The sequence below is a fragment of the Pristis pectinata genome, chromosome 8, assembly GCF_009764475.1.
Source record: "Pristis pectinata isolate sPriPec2 chromosome 8, sPriPec2.1.pri, whole genome shotgun sequence".
In the NCBI taxonomy this organism is placed as follows: Eukaryota; Metazoa; Chordata; class Chondrichthyes; order Rhinopristiformes; family Pristidae; genus Pristis; species Pristis pectinata.
Genome location: NC_067412.1, coordinates 43,316,613 through 43,338,175, shown reverse-complemented (window position 1 = coordinate 43,338,175; position 21,563 = coordinate 43,316,613). Strand labels below are relative to the sequence as shown.

The 21,563-nt window shown below is 43.9% G+C and overlaps 1 protein-coding gene across 5 annotated transcripts in view; it reads left to right on the top strand.

Moving 5' to 3' along the window:
- The window catches only part of zgc:113333 (beta-N-acetylhexosaminidase), an 80,596-nt gene that overhangs the window by 506 nt on the left and 58,527 nt on the right, over positions 1 to 21,563 (top strand). Inside the window, exon 1 of one of the 5 annotated variants that reach the window (XM_052021617.1) lies at positions 1,881 to 1,952. The exons of 3 other annotated variants lie outside the window; for them this stretch is intronic. The gene's annotated coding sequence lies outside the window, so the exon portion shown is untranslated. Of the gene's footprint in view, positions 1 to 1,880; positions 1,953 to 6,692; positions 6,789 to 21,563 lie in introns of those variants that run through there. One more of the 5 variants, XM_052021616.1, reaches the window with a different exon arrangement.

Sequence of the window (21,563 nt, the reverse complement as noted above, 5' to 3'; positions counted from 1 at the left end):
TGTCTGTATCAGAGTGCATGTGTCAACAGGCACCTGTGCACATATCCTCCTACGTGTGTTATTAACATCTGTAGAGCAAAGCCTGATCTTCAGTTGCTTGTACTCCTTTGCCATTGGATTAAGACCTCACTCAGTTAAACCCATGGACTAGTTGGTGTGCAATAGCTACCCCACATTAAAAGAACTGATGCACAGGTAACATCCACTTCTCATTATGAAGACCAGGAAACTGGAATACAAGGAGCCGCATGGGCAATGCCAACAGCAAATGACCTGAACATTGCTGCACTTTCATAGCTTGGGAGCTCGGACACTTTGACATTGACATTGTGGCTAAGGAATATGGTAGCAGCCCCATACTGATCGTAGCCCAACTCTCTTCAGTCTTCATCCTCCAGATCCTCCTGTCTTCTATTCTTCTGTCCCTGAGCAACAATGTGGGAGACACTGACTAGTAATAGAGACTATGTGTAAAATCAGACTGGTGCAGATAGCCAAAGCTCGTTTTGAGGAGTTCATTAGAAGTTTCCAGAAAGTTCCTTGTGTAGTCATGATTTTCATTATCAAAGTGTCCAGCTGCAGTGGCTGAGCAATACACAGGAATAGGAAGTCATTTAATGAGGGATGGCCCTTAACACCTGATGTCTGTCCATCAGTTAATCAGTGATGCTGCAGTGAGCGGCAAATTGAGAGATATGTTATGGATTGATCCTGAGGCTAGAAAGTTGTGACCGTGATCTCAAATGACAAAGAATCCAGGCATGGGTATGAGCCTGTAGCTGAGGCCACAGAAGATCTCAGATCTCTGTTACTACATCTTGGCAAACCTTAGCCTGCAGAGAGGTGTAAATCCGAACGTGGGCCTCTAGATCCTGAGTGATGTGTTTGGATCTAGACCCATACATGTCTTTTCCTGTGAGGTCTGTTATAAAATATGTGACAACAGGACACTTGAAAAATATAAACAGGATTCGACAAATTCAGCATGGATTTAAGAAAGGGAGATCATGTTTGACAAACTTCCTGGAGTTTTTGAGGCTACACTGGAGAATAGTTATGAGAGAACTATTACTTATTAGTGGATGTGGCATACTTGGATTTTCAGAAGATTTTTAATAAAGTCTGACAAGATTAATGTGCTAAATTAAAGTACATGGGATTGAAAACTGGTTGACAGACAGAAACAAAGTAAGAATAAATGGGTCTGTTTCAGTGTGGCAGACAGTGGCCAGTGGGGTGACACAAAGATCAGTGTTTGGGCCCCAGCTACTCTCAATAAATATCAATGATTTGGACGAGGGAACCAAAAGTAATACTTCAAAGTTTGCCAACACAAGAAAATAAGCAAAATTGTAAGTTGTGAGGAGAATGCAAAGTGGTTTCAAGATGAGTTAAACAAGTAGAGTGGGGAAATACATGGCAGGTGCAGTACAACATGGATATATGCGAAGTTATCTACTTCAGTGTGAAAAACAGAAAGGGAGAGTATAATTTAAGTGATAGAGGGGTCATGGAGGCAGAGATTCAAAGGGCTCAGTGGCCCTATTTTCCATGTCTCTGAGAATATCTGTGTCCCTGACACATTCCAGTTACAGTTCTTCCTGCAACACTGGCAGTAAAACCATGCAAGCATTCAGTGTCGGTAGTTTCTAAGTAGTGAAATGACAGTAGAAGTCAGTAGAAAGCTCAGTGGGTGAGGGGGAGCCAGTTCAGGATGCACAGCCATCCTCCAGAGTGCTGTAGAGTAGGATACAGAAGACACGTGAGATTTTTTGTTCCTTTAAATAGTGCAGCTGCAGAACAAACAACTCAATGAAACCCCGGTTGGTTTGTGATCGATTGACATCAGGGATGTTTTAATATATGACTGAACCTCACCCAGCAACACAAATTGGCATTGCACAGAGTGATGTGAATAAATACCTCCAGCACCACAAACTCTGCCAACTCAGGTAAGAATCACTCCTAAAACTAAACATCTGTAGTAATGCCAAACAACGCCACTTATGTTATTATTGCACTCAGAGAAAACTCTGTTTTCAATCATAGGGGCCAGAATGTACTCTGTCCAGGTTTGTTAAATTTACATAGCCAGATGAGTAAGTGCGCTGCAAGACACAATGAGTTTGCAAGGGGATGTGGACAGTTTGGGTGAGTGTAGCAGGTGGAATGTAATTGGGAAAAGCAAGGGTGTTCTCTTTGTCAGAATAGAAAATTGGAATACAATTTAAATAAGCTATCAAATGTTGGTGTACAAAAATGTGCTGCTCATGAAACACAGACGAGTAGCACTCATGTCCAGCAGGCAATTGTAATAGGAAATTAAATGTTAGCCTTGATTGTAGGGGGTTGGACTACAGGAATAAGAAGTCTTGCTGCTTTTGGACAGAGCGATGGTGAGGCCACACCTGGAAACCCAACTGTGTGTAGTTTTGGTCTCCAGACCTAAGGAAAGACGTACTTGCCTTGGAGGCTGAGCAGAGTGACTGGGACAGGAGGGGGTTGTCCTACAAAGAAACATTAAATAAGATTGGCCTGGAATTTAGAAGAATAAGAGGGGATCTCACTGAGGTTTATAAGATTCTCAAAGAGATTCTGGTCACCCCATTATAGGAAGGAGGTGGAAGCTTTGGAGATGGTGCAGAAGAGGTTTACCAGGATGCTGCATGGACTAGAAGGCATGTGCTATAAGGAGAGGTTGGACAAATTGGGTTATTTTCTCTGGAGTAATGGAGGCTGAGGGGAGACCTGGTAGAAGCTTATAAGATTATGAGAGGCAGAGATGGAGTAGACAGCCGGTATCTTTTCCCCAGGGTTGAAATGTCTAATACTAGAGGGCATGCATTTAAGGTCAGAGGGGATAAGTTCAAAGGAGATATGCAGAGCAACTTTTTACACAAAGAGTGGTGGGTGCTTGGAATTCACTGCCAGGAGTGGTGGTGGAGGTAATTACGATTTAAGAGGCTCTTAGATAGGCACATGAATGTGCAGAGGATGGAGGGATATGGACATTGTGTAAGCGGAAGGGATTAGTTTAATTAGCTGTTTAATTAGTTTGGCACAACATTGTGGGCTGAAGGTCTATGTTCTATATTCTAGAATGTTCAGGGTTAAGTAGTGGAAGCTGTTTCCTGAAGCTGGAGTGTGTAGAAAAAGAGGACTTGGGATTCAGGAAACAAAAACATGGGATTCACATTGGATTAAGAGAAATTTATTTATTCAATGAATTGTCAATCTTTGGAATTCTCTACCGAGAGGACTCTAGATACTCAATCATTGGATCTCCAAGGTTGAAGCTGGTAGATTTTGGGGTACTTGAGGGAATCAAAAAATATGAGGAACTGGGAGAGAAAGATGGTTTGAGGTGGAGGATCTACCCTGATCCCTGAAGTAAAAAGCAGTTTTTAATTACCTTCTTAAATAGTGCTAAAGATTGGAACTTACGTGTATGATCGAGATAAAAGATGAACTATCAGAATATAATTGTTTTTTTCATATTTTAATTTGAAATATTTATGTAAAGAAATTACAATACACATAAAATAGGCTCTTTGAGGTCAGCTTGTTAAGCAATAAATGTGGCTTGGTACTCCTTTGGTAATTCACCTTAAATTCATGCTATGAAGCATGAGATTTTCAAGTTGTTTTAGACTCAGTTCATGTGATTTGTCTGGAGGAGGACTGCTGAGTTCCTAATGGTGTTTTGGGGGTTGTTGGGTTAAAGGATGCATGTGCTGAAATATGAGTTGGTGTCAATTTCACAGAGTAATCACAGTGACTGACATTAGTTTTGCAATCAATAGTCCCACAATATCTAGACTGAGATAGTTGCTAACAGATCAAGTAGAAGTATTACAGAGGAATTAGGTGATTAATTCCATTTCAACTAAATGGCCTGTTTCTACACTGTAGGCCCCAGCTGACAAAGTGCTGCACGACAGGGTGACAACTTTATCTAAGTTGAACAGTCCCAAGATGTAGCTATGGGTACTTGCATAGGCCCCAGCTATGCCTGCCTCTTCATTGGCTACGTTGAACAGTGTCTGTTTCAAGCCTACTCCGGCCCCATTCCTCAACTCTTTCTCTGCTATATCGACGGCTGCATTGGTGCCACCTCTTGTACCTGTGCGGAACTCGACAGTTTCGTAAATTTCGTCACTAATTTTCACCCAGCCGTCCAATTCACTTGGACCATCTCTGACTCCTCTCTCTCCTTCCTTGATCTTTCCGTCTCCATCTCAGGAGATTCCTTATCCACTGACATTTTCTACAACCCCCTGATGCCCACAGCTACCTAGCTTACAGCTCCTCCCACCCTGTCACTTGCAAGGATGTTATCCCTTTATCTCAATTTCTCCACCTCTGCCGCATCTGCTCCCATGATGAGGCTTTCCACTCCAGGACATCTGAGATGTCCAACTTATTTTCTCACCAGGGCTTCCCTCCCCGCCTCCCCAACTGTGGTCGAGAGAGCTCGCACCCGTATCTCTGCCATTTCCCCGCCTCTGCTCTCACCCACACCCCTCCCAGACACAACAGGGATAGGGTCCCCCTTGTCCCCACATTTCATCCCACCAGCCTACATATCCAACACATCATTCTCCGCCACTTCTACCATCTCCAACGGGACCCCACCACCAAGCATATCTTCCCCTCCCTGCCCCTTTCTGCCTTTTGCAGGGACCGCTCTCTCCACAACTCCCTCATTCACTCCTCCCCTCCCACCCATTCTGCTCCCACCCCAGGAACCTTCCACTGCCCCCACCATGGGTGCAACACCTGCCCCTACACTACCTCCATCCAGGGACCCAAACAGTCCTTTCAGGTGAGACAAAGATTCAGCTGCACCTCTATTAATATTGCATTCAGTGCTCCAAGTGTGGCCTTCTCTACATCAGTGAGACCAAACGTGGACTAGGTGACCATTTCGCAGAACACCTGTGCTGTGTCCATAACTGCGACCTGCATCTTCTTGTTCCCAGTCACTTCAACTCCCTCTTCCACACTATCACTAATATGACAGTCCTTGGCCTCCTCGACTGCCAAGCGCAAACTGGAGGAACAGCACCTCATTTTCCATCTTGGAACCTTGCAGCCTAACAGCATGAATATTGAATTCTCCCACTTTAAGTAATCCCCACCCCCCTTCCCCACAAACACCCTCCCCCCCCCACCATAGTTCTTCGCTTCTTCCCTTTCCTAGCCCTTTTTTTGACTCTCTCTTCTTTTCTTAGACCCATCCCCCAGTGGATCTGCTCTCCCCTCCTTCCCCACACCTGCCTATCACTATCTCTTCCCTGTATCTACCTATCACCTCCCTGTGCCCACTCCGCCTCCCTTCTTTTGTCTGTCACGGCTCTGCTTTTCCCTCCTATAGGCTAAAGGCTTCCCCTTTTCCTATCTTCAGTCCTGAAGGAGGGTCCTGACCTGAAATGTTGACCACCTGCTTTTCTCCACGGATGCTGCCTGGCCTGCTGAGTTCCTCCACCATCGTAGTGTTTTTCATCTAGATTCCAGCATCTGCACTCCTTTGTTTCTCACCTTTATCTAAGGCCCTGTTTGCTCACTCAGCTGGGATTAAAAGATCCCACGATCAGGGAAATGTGACCAACATTACAAGTTATCCCATTTCAATTGTCATTCCTGCACTGGGCAATAACCATGACATTAAAATGGTACTTATAGTTCATATGTAAAGCCAAAACACTTTTTAATGTATTGGGTTTTGTAGTTATTTGTGTTATTGGGAGTTCATCACTTTACAGTAAAGTTGTATTACTTGTAAACAATAATTTTTGTTTTGAGGCTGTCACTCTTCTAAGAATTATGTAATGTGATTAATTGCTCATTCTGCTGGAACAATGTTGATAGAAAATTCCCTGGGCAGGTTGTGAAGGAGCCTTCACAAGATTCCCCTTTTAAAAAACAACGCACACCTTGTTTAAGCAGCTGGTGTGTCACACCTAACAGTTTGGACTCTGTGCACCAGATTTTTTAGAAGCCACCGACAACACATGCTTTCCACTGGAATTAAGGATAGGGATGGCAAAAATCACAACTGTTAGGAGTGACAACGTCATGAAAAATGTGGGGTAATTATATGACTGGGTGAGTTGAGAAGTTCACAATTAATTGTGGCAAGTGAGGTAAAAATGGTGGCATGCAAACTCGTTATGAATACAAAGACAAGCCTTGTGACTGTTGAAGTGAAAGATTACAAATTGGCACTTCAGACCCAGACCAGTTACATCGAAAATCTCAGTAGATACAACAAAGCGTGGGAGCTTTTCCAACATACAGTACATGGAATGGATTGAGATTGATTTTTAAGTGAATAACATTGAGGGCAAGGGCATAAATACACAGAATGAGCCACACACAAACAAGGAAGTTGTTCTTGTTAATGGAAATGCAGCCAGATACTTAAGTGACATTAGCAAGATTATTTGTACCCTGCAGATTGAACAATGTCCCATCTTTCGGAAAGGCAGTAATTTACAACTGGAAACTGGGGAAAGCTAGAACTTTGGAACCAACACCCAGAGGTCAAGAACAACTAGCAGTTGCATAGTCTGTTTGAAAAATCGGTGTGTCGGTGAAATTAGTTAGTGTTTGAGCTAACTGATAAGCACATCCAGGTTAATAAACATCTAATGTTCAAACATGCTGTGCAGATAAAAAATGTATGTAAATGGACTCTAAAAATGCAAAGGGGTTTCAGCTAGCACAAAATGTTAGTGTTAATGCGGTATGTGGACCACTGGCAAAAACTTCAACATCCAGCTGAGGTGAGTGTAAGCGGTGCTTAAAGCGGGTCTGCTGGGAAACCTTGCTTTGTTGCAATGGGCTGTCCACCATGTGTTAGGTTAGCACAGCAAGATGTAGAAAGCAATGGGCACATAGCTACTGCATGCAGGATTACACAGATTCTGTGTAATGCCACTATAGTGGCAGGAAGCAGTGTTCTAACAAAAAGGAAACACAATTGAAAACCACAGCAGGGAGCTTTACATAGCGTTGAACACGAGAACATAAAAATAGAATTATGAGTAAGCCATTCAGCCCCTCCTGTCTGCTCCACCATTCAATAATATCATGGTGAGAGACTGCAGATGCTGGAATCTGGAGCAACAAAGCAAGTACTGGAGGGACTCAGGCAGCATCTGTGGAGGGAAATGGACAGTCAATATTTCAGGTCGAGACCTTTCATCTGGACTGGCTGTGGTAAAAGATCATGGCTGATTCCCTTAGTAACCAAAACTCTATTGACCTTTGCTGTGACCAAGCCTTCACGACTATCTTGGCTAGTGAAGTCCATAGACAACATCTTCACATCTCAGTTCTGAAGGGGGCTCCTTACTTCATGTCTGTGACCCCTGGTTCTTGACATCGCAGCCAAGGGAAAGATCATGTTTGTATTTACCCTTTAAGGCCCCATTAGAATTCTGTACTTTTCAATGAGATCACCTCACATTATTTTAAACTACAGAAAGAATATGCCCAGTCTGCTTACTGTCTTTCATAGGGCAATCCCCCCATCCCAGGAATCAATCTGGTGAACTTCATCCAACTGGTGAACTCTGAAGGGGATATGCAATGCAAGATGCACATTTTAAATGGAATATAAGGTCAATAATGGTGATTAAAAAAGACAGCAACTTTGAAATTAAAGATTAATAGTCAAGACTTTGATTTGAATATTGACACAGCCACTGGCTGCTCCATTATGGAAAGAATGATAAAGAAGTTTAATAAAGAAGTTTAATAAAGAATTCAAATAAGCTGGCAATGGTACGTTACAATGTATTATATATGTACAGTACATAATGGACAAAAGTACATGAAAGTTGGCAATGCTCTGGGGAGACCTGGGAATATGAGGACAAAAGGCAAGTCTACCAAATGTAGTGGCTGATTGTGTGAACATTTGCCAGGGAGAGAGTAGTTGAAGATGGATTAGGTAAATGCATTTAGCATGAATAAAGCATTGAAGAAGCTTTTGGAACAGTATGGTGATGATGCGCAGGCATTAAAAGGCAGCAAGCATAAACCAAATGCCAAAGCAATCTATTGTAAACCTGACATCTGCCATTAAAGAGCTAATGAGACTGGAGTGACAGGTTCTTGGTGAAAGTGTCAAGGGTCAATGGGACTGTACCCACTGTGGTGGCATGTAAGATAGGTAGGACTGCCCGGCTCTGCAGAGGTTTATACAAACCCTTAATAGAACAACGGCCTCTGCACACGTCTCAAGGTTCGTATGCCAAATAGGGTGGTAGGTTTTCACTAAATTAATCCTACCTCATGCCTTTGCCAGTAGACGAAAAATGTTAACATGACATGACATTTACCACCCACAAGGTCACACTTGGAATGAGATGCTGACGGGGCTCCGCGGTTGTTTGTACGGTTAGGATAACATACTAGTGGCAGCTGACACAAAGAAGGAAAACCTTCAGATACTTGAGGAAGTGTTCAGAATATGTCATAAAAGTAATGTCAAGCCTCAAAAGAAAGGGAATGTACCTCTGCAAGTAGATGAAAATGGGTACAGCCATTTAAGGAAAAAGTTGAGACCATCAGCAGAGCCAGGAAATCCAGAAACATTATTTGAGCTCTCGTCATTTCTAGGTATGATTCAAAGCTACAATGGACTCTTCTACCTGATCATGCCATAGTGCTGACTCCATTTTGTTAACTGTTAAAGAAAAGTGAACCATGATGATGGGGAAAGATCATCAAAAGGTGTATGTATGATCTATGCTCAAATAGAGGAGGCATTCAGGGTTAGAGTTAGAGTTACAAACTTTCGCCAATTCTTCCTGAAAAGACCATTCATACTGGTCGCTAATACAAGTCTGCTTTTCCCAGGATACAGAGGTGGGCCATCCTACAGTCTCAATAGGACTATAAGAATATGCAGACAAACACTAAGGCAGATGCCTTGTCGAGACAATCTTATGAAGAAGCCACAGTAAACTCAAGAAGTGAAGTTTATTCTTCACAGGCAGAAGAAGATGATTTCTCGGTCACAAAGTAGAAATAGCCAGGGCTACAGGGAAAGGCCAGATTTTGAGGGAAGTGTGTGAACATAAGTTGATGGACTGATTCAACACAGGTCTGAAAGAAGTGTGAAGCTGTTTCATCGTAGACACTAGGCATTGTCTACCAACTGGCTGCATTCAGCTGGCTACATTATACTTTTGTCGTTCACATGTCTGACACCAGGTAACCAAATCAGACACTTTGTTCTGGGCACCATCATGGGAAGAGATTGCCAGGAGGACAAAGGAAAAGATTCAAGGATGTTCTCAAAGCTTCCTAGAAGAAGTGCAGCATCCCCACTGGGAATCACTGGCTGATGACCGCTCAAAGTGGAGATGAAGCATTAAGGATGAAATTGAGAATCTTGAATCCATATATCAGGTGCACACAGAAGCCCTGTATCACTAGCTCACAAGCTCCACACCCAACCCCCGATTCACTCCATCCTGGTGATATATTCATTCACATGTCTCAAAGAAGCATCTTTACAGCTTCCACCACAAAATCACAGAAAGATTACAGCATCGAAGCCCTTCTGGAATGCACCAACTCTTTGTAAGAGCTCCCTCCTTCCCTCGTTGTCCCAACAACTCTGCAAATTCTTTTCATTACTTATCCAGTTCTCTTTTGAACACCACAATTGAACTTGCCTCCATTATTATCTGTGGCAGTGAATTCTGAGCCTTAATCATTTGTTGCATAAAAAAACGTTATTTTTCATGCCAAGCACCTTCATTCTTTGTCCTCTGACTCTTGACATTTCCACCAGTGGGAACAGTTTCTTTATATCTTTCCCCTTCATGATCTTAAATACATCTATCAGATCCCTTTACAACCTCCTTTGTTCCAAGGAAAACAACTACAGTGTCTCCAGTTTGCCCAATTAACCAGTCGCTCAGCCATGGAATCATTCTAGTAAATCTCTTTTGCAACCTTTGTCAGCCTTCACATCTTTCCTAAAAGCTGGACCCAGAATTGGACACAATACTCTGTTTGATAAAGGTTTGTCATGACTTCTTTGCTATTTTATTTGTGCGTCTGATTATAAGCCCAGGATCCCACATGCTTTTTCAACCTGCCCTGCCCCTTTCAACAAACTATGCACACGTACCTCTAGGTCTCTGTTCTTCTTCCAGTTTGGGAATTGTGCCCTCTGGTTTATATTGAGTCTGCCAGCAATTACTATCCCTGGCATTGAATTCCAGACCTTAATCAACAACTTGAAATTGAGTCCTGCTTCAAAACGATCATTGCTGCCATTGTCAGGATGGTTGACTTTGGTTAAAATTGCCGCCAACAGCTTATGGTCCAGTCAACCAGAAACATCTGAAATCAAGTAAAACCCCAAAATAATGGCTCGAGCCTGTTTTTAAATCTGCAATATAATTTTTCTCACTCAAGGTAGTGGTGTGGGAAGTAGTGGAGGCAGATTAAGTTGTTGTGTATTACATAGGTATTGAGTGCACCCACCCCATAGCTGGAGGCTCACATGACAGTCAGAATGGACTGAGAAATATTGACGACTAGATTTTGCTCTACGTAGCTCATATGCTCTCTACTGCTCTCTACCCCAGAGTGAGGTTTCCCTTTGTGTAACATTTTGCGAAGGGCACTCAAACCCTTAAAGAAACATGAAACAGTACTGAAGCATCCCGAGGGAAGAGCAAAGCCCAAAAACATTCGTTTCACATCCATCTGGGCTCCTACTTTACCCCAGGCCAGTCTTGATTCTGATCTCCAGGTACAGAACGTCAAGCTCCATAAATGTACACTTGTTGCATTTCAGCCAAACATTGTGCTTCTGTATCTGCCCCCCATCCCCCTTCAAGTATTTGTCAGTCTCCATGGAGATGAGACAATCATCTTGATTGCAAGGATACCCCAGGATCTCTTGCAGCATTTTATCCGATACAGACTGAACAACGTTGAGGATTAACTGAAACCCATATGGTGGCTTTTTGTAGGTAAGCAAGCCTTTGTGTGCATTAAGTGTTAGGTAGTTCTGACTTCCTGAGTCCACACAAACAACCTCCGCTGACTCCACCTGTATCTCTGGAATTCAACATTATATCAGCAAGTCTACTGCCTGCCGTCACCACTGCTCTGTATGGAGAATTCTGTTCTCTGTCTACTCCACATTGGATCACTGCCCTGCGGTTCTCTCCATCCTCAGCATCTCAAACAATGCCAATATAGTGTCCACAGGCACTTTAAAAGTTGTTACACACACAGGTACACACCAGGTGGGTCCACTCAAGGCAATAAACTCATATAAACAGCAGGGCTTGTACCCTGTGGTACACTCAGTTCTTAAAGGTGGCCTTACCCTATCACCTCATGTAAGGACTGTGTCATAAGGCTAACTGCTGTTTCGGAGACAACAATGTTTATCGGAAGCGCAGGGACAGCCTGAAAATCCCTTGAATAAATGGCACATACCTTAGAAACATAGAAAACCTACAGCACAATTCAGGCCCTTCAGCCCACAAAGCTGTGCTGAACAGTCTCTTAAAAGACCCTATTGTATCCGCCTCCACCACTGTTGCCGGTAGCCTATTCCACGCACTCACCACTCTCTGAGTAAAAAGCTCACCCCTGACATCTCCTCTATACCTACTCCCCAGCACCTTAAACCTATGTCCTCTTTTGGCAACCATTTCAGCCCTAGGAAAATGCCTCTGACTATCTACCTGATCAATGCCTCTCATCATCTTATATACCTCTATCAGGTCCCCCCTCATCCTCCGTCGCTCCAAGGAGAAAAGGCCGAGTTCCCTCAACCTGCTTTCATAAGGCACGCTCCGCAATCCAGGCAGCATCCTTGTAAATCTCCTCTGCACCCTTTCTATGGCTTCCACATCTTTCCTGTAGTGAGGTGACCAGAACTGAGCACAGTACTCCAAGTGTGGTCTGACCAGGGTCCTATATAGCTGCAGCATTACCTCTCGGCTCCTAAATTCAACTCCACGATTGAGGAAGGACAATACACCATATGCCTTCTTAACCACAGAGTCAACCTGTGCAGCTGTTTTGAGTGTCCTGTGGGCTCGGACCCCAAGATCTGAGCTCCTCCTGTCATTGGTGTTTGCTGTTGACTTTGTTGTTGGTGAAGAATTCACTGAGACAGACAGGGCTTGCTAATGCTTCCTTTACACCGTTGTCTGGAAACGTACACCACGATGACCAATTGCAGCATGGCCAAAAACACAAGTGCATGGCTTGCACACCATTGCCTTCCCCCAAGAGTTCAGCTGGCTAACCTGCAGCCACACAAACTTTGAGAGGCAAATCCAACTTTGGGTGATTCCAACAGTGTAGGTAGATGATGATAGATACCCTGGTGCTGAGATGGTGGTCTGTGGTGTAGGTTATACATCTTCATAGGTTAGACGTAGAGCAGGTGGAGTAACGTTTATAAGATTAATGTTAATGTGAGCATTTGTTTTCCCATGCTATCTTTATTTGTTCACTGTGAATATTTCATGGACACTGGGTCAACCCTTGGGACAGCTGAGCTGCAGTGAGGGGAGGGGTGGTAGAGCTATGGGGCTGGGCTCAGGCTCCAGCTCCTAGGGGTGGGTCCTGGAGGGCCGGGAGGAGATGTCCAGAGGGGGTGAGGAACAGGGCTTGGTGTGGCTTCAGTTCCTTCCCCCAGGGCAGGGTGTACACTGGTGCCCAGGCTTCCTGGGTGATCTAAGCCTGGGGTTTAACCCATGCCCCGGGTTACTCGGCCTGATGGCAAGATCCCCAAATTAATTAAATCTCCAGGAACTAGAGTTGGCTTTGGGACCTAGTGATGAGGGTGAGCCTGGTGTGTAGGTAAGCTTGGATTTCATTACCCAGGTGGTTGGCACAATGCTGGTTGCTACGTGGCATCCCTTCCCATAGTCATGAAGTCGTATAACACAGAAACAGGCCTTTTAGCCCACCATGTCCATGCCAACCTTTTTGCCCATCTACACTAAAAGTCAAAGTTGAGTTTATTGTCATATGCACAAGCACAGGTATGCACAGGTGCAATGAAAAACTTACTTGCAGCAGCATCACAGGCACATAGCATCAGATTCACAACATTCACAGAAAAGCATAAATTAACAACATAAATTATACAAAATTATACAAGAAGGAACACAATTAGAACAAAAAAAAACAAAGTCCATTGTAGCCCAAAGTGGTTACAGTTTGCTATACTGATATAGTGATTAGGGTTGTGCAGGTTGGTTCAAGAGCCGAATGGTTGAAGGGAAGTAGCTGTTCTTAAACCTGGTGGCGTGAGACTTCAGACTTCTGTACCTCCTGCCCATACTAATCCCATTTGCCCACATTAGGCCCACCTCCTTCTTTGCCTTAGTTACTTATGTGTCTGTCTAAATACCTCTTAAATGTAGTAATTGAATCTGATGCCACCACCTCCTCTGGCAGCACATTCCTTCTGCACATGTGTGGTCTTATCAGTCCAGATTAACACCATCAATGGACTGCAGTCCTGCCGTGTACAAGGAGGCAACTTTTTTTATTTAGGATATGCTCTTCTTCATAATCAATATAGTATATAAACTATCTTAAGCCCAGTTCTGCGCATGTATTACTACTTATTTGGGCTTTAATCGATTAGGATAAGGGTACATCGAAGGCCGTGTTCTTGGTGCCTGAGGCTCTATGCTACTACAAGGTATGCTACTACAACAGTACTCCAGTGCAGTGCTGTTGCACCATCTCCTGTTTAACCAAGATGTTATCTTCCCCATCCATGGACAGAAATCCCACAGCACAACACCTCAAAAGTTCTTCATGCCAAAGTGAGCTGGAATATCCCAAGGTTTCAAAATGTTCTGCACAAATGCCTTCTGCACATTTCCTTGATTTGTTCTGTCACCAGGCCAACAGTACATGTGTGCAGAAGGACCCTCTGAATTATTCATGAATAATATGCCTGTGAAGCCAGCACTTATTGGCCATCCTGAGTTGTAAAGGTGGTGCTGAATGCAGATGGTGTGTTGAACAACACTGAAGGAACTCTGATGTATTTCCAAGTCAGGATGGTGTGCGACCTAGAGGGGAACCTACAGGAAGTGGTGTTCTCATGTACCTACTGCCCTTGTCTTTAGTTGTAGAGGTCATTAGTTTCGGAGATGCAATCCAGGAAACCTGGGTGGCTTGCTACTGTGTATTTTATGAGCAATGGCAATAAAGATTGGCCTTTACAATGACACCCACATCCTAAAAATGAAATGAAAACAGAAAATGCGGGAAGCACTCAGCAGGTCAGGCAGCATCTGTGGAAGGAGAAATGTTTCAGGTTGAAGACCCTTTGTCAGAACTAAGAAAGTGAGAAACCAGTTAATTTTAGGTTGCAGAATGTGGGAGAAGGAGGGATAGGACAATGGGGATATCTCTGAAGGGAGAGCCAGGTTTGCCGTGGTAAAATACTGTTCACTGAGCTGTCTGATTGATAGATTAGTGAGGGCGGTTAGAGAGAAAGAAACAACAGGAGATATAAATCTGTGAAAAGCAGGTCAGTGCTGCCCCTGAGACCCGAAACCAAAATGAGAATGATGGAGATATATCTTTTGGCATTTGTTTTTCATTCAATTCAGAACCTTTATTCCAGTTTTAATTTGCATTAGGCAATATTTTAGTTACTCAAAAACAAATCAAGGGATGCATCAATGTAAGAGTAACTAAGCCAAAGTCATGCTTAACTGGCTTCAGCAGATGGGTGGACCAACCTGCCTTTAACATACCACAACACTCCCCTAACAACAACACCCTGGTAAAAGGGGAACACTTTCCATACCTCCGGAATCACTTCTCAGTGAAGACAGATGACGATGATAAAATTAATCACTGTCTCCAGTATAGCAGCGCAGCCTTTAGCCAACTGAGGAAATGAGTGTTTGAAGGCCAAGAGCTCAATCCAGCAACGTTCATGGTGTACCAACCATCAGTGATCTCCACCTTCAGTAACATGGACAACCCATAGCTGCCACCTCAAACCATGGGCAAAGTACCACCAGCACACCCTCCTTGGAATTCTCCAAGTCCATTGGCAAGACAGAAGAACTAATATTAGGCCCAGTATTAAGAGTCTGATCACACTCAACTTGCTCTGATGAACAGGTCAGATCATCTGCTTGCTCGGCATCAACCTTATGAAACAGGCACTCTACAAGCTCTGTCACAGCATATTAGGAGGTGAAGATGTATTTTTAGCATTACTAGGAAGGCGTCAAGGACGTTCTGAAAAAGATGTGACATTCCAAATCCACCACCAACCCTACACCCGAGACCACTCAGAATGAAGAAGGAACATCTGGTAAGGCTCTGTGAACCTCCACGCTCTGGAGCAGGAGAATGTGGAGATCTGATGCAAACAGTGGAAGAGGAGCTCAACATTTCAAACAACCTGCTCCACCAAGCACCACCAGCTGTGGCAGATCTGTACAGAACTGAAGCGTCTCTACCAGCCTAAGAAGGAAATCAAAATCACAGTATGTTCTTGTTATCCTAAAGTACAAATAGCATACATATAGTCTGACCACTGTGTCTCTAAATCAGGAATTTCCAGAGTTATAGTAGTTTTTATTTGCCATCCTGCTTAACATGCATTGTAGACCAATTTTAAAAACCTCTAGAAAACACTTGCTGTAAAACTGGCTGTGTGGCAGAATTCTTCCTGTAGGGGCTCTTTTGTAAACAGCTTGAATTCGTGAAAGATGTCCTCCTCTTCCTTATACTTTCTTTTCATTTTTGTTGCAGTTCCTGTTGGTGATATCTATGCTGTTGCAGGAATTGAGATTGGATCTTTTAATTTAAGTCTGGTAGACTGCATAATTGTTCTTGGGTGCTGACTGTGTGGAGTTTGCATGTTCTCCCCATGATTGTTGTGTTTCCTCCGAGTGCTCCAGTTTGTTCCCACATCCCAAAGATGTGCAGGTTGGTACATTAATTGACTATTGTAAATTACCCCTAGTGTATAGGTGAGTGGTAGAATCTGGGGGAGTTGATAGAATCTGGGGGAGTTGATAAGAGTGTGGGGAGAATAAACAAAATGGGATTCATGTAGGATTAGTGTAAATGGTGCCTGATGGCTGGTATGGACTTGATGGGCTGAAGGGCCTGTTTCTGTGCTGCATTGCTCTATGATTCTATTTGCAGATTAGTTGGGGCTTTCCCTAAATTACTTCTTTGGCAAAATCTTCATTTTACACAGGAAAATAGGAGCAGGAGTAGGCACCTGTCCCCACACCCCCCACCAATCCTATCCCACCATTCAATCTAACCATGGCTGATCTGGCCCAAGCCTCAACTCTTCTGCACCAGTTCCCAATTCCCCGATCTTTCAAAGATTTACCTACTTTCTTGAATATCTCCAGTGATTCAGCCTTCACAATGCTCCAGGGTAGAGAATTCCGGAGGTTCACCACTCTCTGAGAGAAGAAATTCCTGCACTCCTCAGTCTCAAATGACCACCTCCTTATTTTGTAACTATGTCCCCTTATTCGAGACTCTCCCACGAGTGACAACATCTCACATCCACCTTGTCAAGCCGCCTTAAGATCTTATATGTTTCAAAATGATTACCCCTTATTCTTCTAAACTCCAAAGAATACAACTCTAACTTCTTTAGCCACTTGTGATAGGACAGCCCTCTCATCCTGGGAAATAGCCTGGTGAATCTGTTCTGGATTGCCTTTCATCACAAAAACCTCTGGTTCCTTGCCCAATTTCTGCTCATGCTTTTAATCATCTATTTTTTTTATCTCCACCAACAACCAGTAAGTCCCACATATAAAAGTTAGTCAGTAGTCTGAATGCGTTTTGAAAGCCATTCTGAAAGCAACATATGAGTTCTGAATACTTTATATTTCTTGTCTGCACAGAGTTTTATAGATGGAAAAGAATTTTAAAAATGATTTTTTACATGTAGTCTTATTGATTTGTATCAGTTAAAATAAACAATTCTAGCCCCATGTATATAATGGACTGTTTTGCTCCCTGTGTGTAAAGAAGGAATGATATGTTCGTCTTAGAAAAGACGGCAGCGATTCACCTCTCTCAACTCAGATCTACATGTAAATTCTGCTTTTAAAGCCCTAATGTTAAGTCAGATTGCGTCGAACTGTGCAAGTCTGAACATTCTCAGGATTTTTCTGTATTTTGCTAGCTCAGGATTTTGCTAGCACAGACCATTTTGGAAATGCCCAACCCCATATCACACAGCCCAATTTAACTCCACATTCAGCTGCTGATTGGGAGCTTCTGGTTTCTGAGTTGGCCTTATCAAAAGCTATAGTTTGATTCCTGAGTGAGGTGGTTCCTTGGAGCAGAGGATAACATTGAGCTTAGAGGAGAGAGAATAGGTGAGTTGGTGCGGTCTGAACTTTGTTCTGTTTACCCTTCCTGAATGCAGAGAGACTACAAACATTCTAGATTACAACACTCTGTAAAATGAGAGATAAATTTCCATTTAATTTTGTTTTACTATTTAATATTTGTTCTCAGAAATGTGATAAAGACAACATTTACTTTCTGTTTGCATTGCCTCTAAAAATTGTAGGTTGCTTGATCTCTTCAGTGGCATTTTTAGAGTCAGCCGTAATGGCTGTGAGTTTCCTCAGTGTCATTAATGGCACTTATAAAGCGCCATTAATGAAGTAAAAGGTCACAAGGCACCTTTCCCTGATGGAAACCCACTCAATTTGCATCTCTTCCAATGGTTTGATGTGAATTATTCAGGGCAGTGCATTACCCTTAAAGGCATACTCCCCAACACAGCCGGACAACAGCAATACCCACTTGGGCAGCCATGGTGGAGAGTGAAGCTGCGGGGAGGACGAGACAGCTCCCACAATCGCTCAAGGGAAGTCCTGATCGACAAGATACCAACAGGAGCATGGCCCTGGGTGTCAGAGAGCCAGGAGATCTGACAACCCCCACACCAGTGGAACAAACAAATTTCAGTCTTACCCAATATGTGATTTGCATATCACTACAGAATAGAGACAAAAGACACTTCAGAGGCTGGTATCTAGAGCAAAAGTCAAACTACTGGTGGAACTCAGGGGGCCAGGCAGCATCTGTGGAGGCAGGGGGATGGTTGACATTTTGGGTTGAATCCTGGTGCAGGGTCAGCTATCCCTTTGTTTCCACAGATGCTGCCTGACCCACTGAGTTTCTTTAGCAGTTTGTTGTTTTGCTCACTACAGAATGGAGCCTCACTGAAAATGCTTTTTTATGTGGAAGCCTGAGTTCCTTAAGTGGGTGCCATTGGGAATCAGAGCTCCAGCAAGTCATTTTAAGTTCTAGGGTCAGGGAATCATTCATTGATGTGTTTCATTCAGTGCAAGTGCACCTGTACAGGAATATGTGAGGGGCTTTTATACATCATATGGGCTCTTCCTGCTGATTGTTAATGCACTGTGTTAGTGTTAAGGATTGTATTTGGCGAGGGTCACTTGGATTACATTGGGGAACTTTATTTTCCAGGCTTCTTATGAAAATGACCTCTCCTTTAAGGGGTCACATATCCATTGCATTCAATGCCTGGCTCCTCCGCTCAGCTGGGAGATGAGGTGTGGGTGCTGTCTGGGGACATCCCTAGACAGCTGTAGCTTCCTCCTGCTCCAGCTTGTCCTGCTCTTCAGACTCCCTCATGGTCCTCAGGCTCCAGCAGCTCTTCCTACAGTTCTGACTGCTGTCTCCTGTTGGCAACATAGTGCAGTATACAGCACACAATGTGGAAGCCTCAGCATCTGCTTGGAGTGCACAGCAGGGTACCCCGGGACTGTTGCAGGCAACAAAATTCATGTCCTGGAGATACTTTGTTCCACCACTCTCCTGGTCCTTGGATGGCTCTCATTGACCCTATTACCAAAAGGGTATCAACTGGCATGTCAAACAAAGAGGCTCTCAAACTAAGGTTTAGTACAACTTAGTCCTTCATAGTACTCAAGTTACTTAGACATGCTGGTGTACAATTAATTGCCAATAGCTCCATATTTGATTCACTGTTCTAACTTATCACTCATTACAATAAATCACAAGACTCACAGCTTGGATTTAAATACTGCCCGTGGGAGGTGAACTGGCCAGGCTCATTCCGATGGGGGCTGTAATCTTTACTGAGTTCTAAACTCAGGATCTTCCAACTGCAATGGTTGTTCCTGGGATATCACCACTGATGCCCTTGATGGCACTCTCGTATCTGTGTGTGGCTGCTGTGGTTGGTCAGTGACCTGGTGTGAGGAACCAGGGAAACAGAGGGCGGCCCTTGCTCCCCAGTTTTTTGACTTGCAAGTAGTGCAGGAATGTTTGTCCTGGCTGGAAACGCATGTGCTATTTGCTGATGTGTGTCTTTGTAAAGCTTTGCCAACAACCAGCTATTCCTTTGCCTTTGTGAAATACCCACCACAACAGCTCTGGCTCAATCTCATATGACCACTGTGGCAAGACCAGGGAGTGTGCTGGTTTCTTGGGCTTGGGCTTAGTCTCAGTGTATCAGGCATAGCAAGGTCAGCTCCTGCAGGCAGAGCTGAATGGCCCCTATAATGAAACCTCTAACTTTTCTGAAGGTGGAATATTTTTCCACAGTCTCCTTGCAGGTGCTTAAAACTGTTTCTAAAAAGGTTGGAATGTTGCAGATTTTCAGACTTTGTCACACTTCCCTGGCTGCCCAGATTCCATCAGTAGTCAGCGTTGCATTGGAGCTAGGACAGTACTCCTTTAGCTGGTGATGCACACCCAAGAGGAAGTGCAGGTCCTCTGGGGCAGATATGTGAGAGATTCTCCCTCAACAAATGTGAAAAGCTGGGATTTTACCATGCAGGGGAGTGGGAGGGATTCAGAGACCATGATGGAGAATGGTTGGCGAGGGCAGGGGCTAGTGGGGATGGCAAGATAGGGAGACAGTTGGGTGGTGAGGTGTGGGTTAGGCAAGAGGAGAGATGGTTGGGGAAATGGTCCAGGAGAAGTGGGGGATGGTTGGGTTGGCAATGGGGCTGTGGTTGGCGTCAAAGGGAAAGGGATGGTGACAGAGAAGATGGTAGTACAGATGGTGGCAGCTTGTTAGGCTGGTGATGGCAGGAGTGGATCACTTAACAATGTCTATTAAAATCTATAAAAACACAACTGGCCTTTGTCATGGGGTTTATACAACATGCTCATTCCCAGACAACTGGTAAATCTCTTGAGGGGATAGTCAACAGTGGTCTCTGGTTGTAACCACGGTGAACAGATCCTGACTCCCGGCTGGAGCCAAACACATTCTACAGAACAATGCATCCTGCTCTGCTTCCCTCCTCCTAACCCCTCCCCTTGTCATTGGCGGTAGAGGTATGTTGACAAAAACCACACCTTGTCCTTGTGTGTAGCTGCTGCTGCCTCACCCATGTAGGAGGAGTTGATCATTGGTATAACAGTACGCATTAACCTGCAGAGCAGGTCTGCTTGGCAATAAGCACAACACAGTGAATTCTGAAGTGTTCACATGATCCACCTCATTCAATCCACGCCAACCAACTTTGAAAAACCTGCTCGAGTACAGTCATATTTCACTTGAGGGTTGTGCTGGAGGGAACAATTCGCTGTTCTTGCCCCAAGGAGGATCTGAGACCAGGTGTTGTTTGCTTGCCATTGTTTGGAGAAGTTAAACCAGCTCTTGTTCAGGTGAGGTGAGGGTCCTGTGATCTTTCCTCAGCTGTCAGACCAAACATTTCCTTCTTTATAGTTTATAGGCATGGTTGGTCAACATAACCAGAAGTGCCTTTTCAATAATTGCCAGGTATTTGGGATTGAAGGGGAGGGGCTGGACGAGGAAGTGGGACAGTCAGATGGGCAGTGAGGGTGTAGTTGGGATCAAGGGGAGGGGAATGGGCGAGGGAAGCAAATGGTCAAGGCTGCACATTGGCTTTCAATGTATTTATTTTGCTTTATAATCTGTAATGCAGCACCACGTAGAGGGATTATAAATACACAAAAGTTGATTGAACATCAACAAAATCGTCGTTCAACAAAACACACAAGCCAATGAATAACCTTGCCCATTGCAGACACTGTCAGAGGCACTCATTGTACAGAAATTGGTTCTCACTTGCTGCTTAATATAAGTGTCTGTTTTAAACCTGCAATGTTTTAAGTGAAGGGGCATATGTGGCACTACTGCTCATCCCAGCGCTGTTTGCGGGAATTTGCCATGCACAGATTGGCTTTTGTATTTCCACGTTGCAAAAGGGGTAGTGCAGCAGTTAGCACATAAGACTGATAAAAACGAACAATTACTAGAAGTGGAGAGAGAGAGGAAACTAGTACTGCTGTTTGTAGGAACGAGCATATACATGTAATTCAGACTTCTGAACTTTGTAATATTATGGGAGCTCGTTCATATGTAGGGAGTATCCATAAATTGGGTGTTTGTAATCCAGGAATGACTTGTAACAGGATTGTTCTGAGAGCTGGTATAGGTTCAACGGGACAAGTTACTTCCTTCTGGTTGCACCCACACCAACCTGTCCACCTTT